The sequence below is a fragment of the Ctenocephalides felis genome, unplaced genomic scaffold (assembly GCF_003426905.1).
Source record: "Ctenocephalides felis isolate EL2017-DRISC unplaced genomic scaffold, ASM342690v1 CF-g0.4_SCAFFOLD_01170, whole genome shotgun sequence".
Taxonomy (NCBI): Eukaryota; Metazoa; Arthropoda; class Insecta; order Siphonaptera; family Pulicidae; genus Ctenocephalides; species Ctenocephalides felis.
The window spans coordinates 61,146,839-61,149,264 of NW_020537324.1; the positions used below are offsets into that span (position 1 = coordinate 61,146,839).

Below are 2,426 nucleotides of genomic sequence, written 5' to 3' on the forward strand. Positions count from 1 at the left end.
GGGGATAAAAGTAGTTAATACTGATGAGCAGTCTATGAAATAAAACTATGTAAAAATTTCATGTAAATCGGTTCAGTAGAAATATCGTATCGGAAAACACAGTTTCAATAAAAACCCGTTTAAAAATCTAGTATTCTCAGTAATATTTGAAAATATTAAGAATCGTATTTGGGGATAAGAGTAGTTCATACTAAAGAGCAGTCTATAAAAGAAGACTATGTAAAAATTTCAAGTAAATCCACTCACAATCAGTAGAAATATCGTATCGAAAACCGCCGTTTCAAGAAAAACGCGTTTACAGTTTCGTAGATTAAACAAACTGATAAAATTCAAACATTTTCAAAAATAATTTGAATTATGAAAAATCCTCTTGTATATATTGAATAGTTCAACTTTGAAAATATAAAAAAACAAAACAAAATCGATTTTTTTAAATTCTAGGCTAGAACCTTATTAAAGGTGATAATGGTGATTTTTTCTTTAAGGTTCATTTATGAATACGTATATCTACTTTTCTAACTTAATGTGTGGTTTGGTCAAAAAATTAACTTGGGCTACGTTTTGAGTCATTCTGAATCGTTTGAGACCAAATAATCTATATTGTATGCAGGGCCGGCTTTAACACTACCAGCGCCCTGGGCTAAATTTCTACGGCGCCCTTCACCTGCAATTCAAACCCATTTGGAAAAAGAAAAACATCTAATGAAATAACCGTTTATTAAAAAAAAATATTATAAAAGATAACCATTAATAGAACCACTAATAGAATTTTACTTTTCTGGCCTTTCTATCAGCAAACTCTTTTATAAGGTTGTCGAAGTCGATGTTTTCAGCAATTTCGTTCTCAATTGACACAGTTGTTAAGTTTGTCAATCTAGATTGCGAAATCGCTGATCGAAGATAGGTTTTTATTAGCTTCAGCTTTGAAAAGCTCCCCACTAGCAACCGTTACAGGTATAGTTAATAAAATTCGCAATGATATCCATACATTTGGATACAGTTCTTGTAAGTTGAAATCGTTGATAAAATTTATAACAAAAATGGGAGTAACCACATTTTTATCAGGTGGGATGCCAGACTTATAAGTTCATCACATAACATACAACCATCTATGTCTGATTTAGAGTCTACAGTTAATTTTAATTGGAGATCACTACAGAGCTTGAGAAGGTCGCGTTTTTCTGGAATCTGTTTAATATTGTACAAAAAAGACCAATATTCCGAGTACTCATTTAACTGTTCGAACCATTCATTGATTGAAATTAATGTTGTCCAAAAGACAGTTGAAAAATTCAACCTCAAATTTTTTTTCTGTGGAAGTTATAGGGTCATCGCGTGCAATTTCACCAGCTTGACGCTCAATTTCTAGTTCTTCAGCCAACTCCTTCGCAGTTAAAATAGCGCTTTTAAAGCCCGTATTTCTGTAGTCTTCCAAAAAATTGCCGCATTTTTTCAACATTTGTGTACATTTACCAAGACCCATATCTGTTGACTGTGGAGATTTACTTACAACATTTATTTGATGAAGTATGTCATACCAAACAACCAATGAAACTATGAAGCTGAAATCTTTTAGTTATTCGGCTAGAGTAGTAGCTTCATGAGACATTTGAACATCAGTTTTCTGAGTTTCAAGAGCCAAAGTAATCAAAGCATCATGGATAGTACTAATTTGATAACGGACTACTGTAACACTACTTATTCTTGCTTCCCAACGAGTGTCACTGTGCTTTTTTATAGTATATAGTCCCAAGTGATCGGTTAGAATTTTCCATCGATGAACAGAAGCTGAGTGGTCTGAAATGTCACCCTTCATAGCTAATCGCAAGTGCTCCTGCATGACTAGATGAAATTTGGCTAGTATTTGTACAAAGCCTAAGAACTTTCCGTTATTTGGCGTATATAGTTTGTCAGAAGTGCCTCTGAACGCCATATTGTTTTCGGCTAAATAAAGTGTGATATGCATCAATCTAGACAAAACATTATTCCATCGTTTTTTTCTATTTTTAATCGTAGCTCAGCTTCAATCCATGAAAAAGTAAAACTTCTTATGAAAAGTGCTATTTTCATGATTTTTTAATATTTCAGACAAGTATTTCCAGTTGTTATACCCTTGAGATACTAAGTTCGACGTTGAGCTACTATCAAATAGTCTACAACAAAAACAATAAACTCAATCCTTAGAAACGGAGTAAATTAACCGACGGCGCTGAATTGTTTCATTGTTTGTAAGAATTTTTGTGAAATGAGAATTAGAGAAATATCGGCCTGCATCATTCTTCGGATAATTATCAATGCGAGTTTGCACTAGGCCACTAGTAATTATGTGATCAATGATTTTGCCATTTCGAGTGACTGGCCAAGTGGCCAAGTTCGCTATCCCATGCGAATGAGCTGAGTTTGTTACGCTTCGCTACAATAACGCT

General features: G+C 33.6%; 1 pseudogene; it reads right to left on the bottom strand.

Annotated features, from left to right (window-relative positions):
- Positions 1-759: 759 nt before the first annotated feature.
- Positions 760-1,933, bottom strand: LOC113368356 (annotated as a pseudogene).
- Positions 1,934-2,426: the final 493 nt, after the last annotated feature.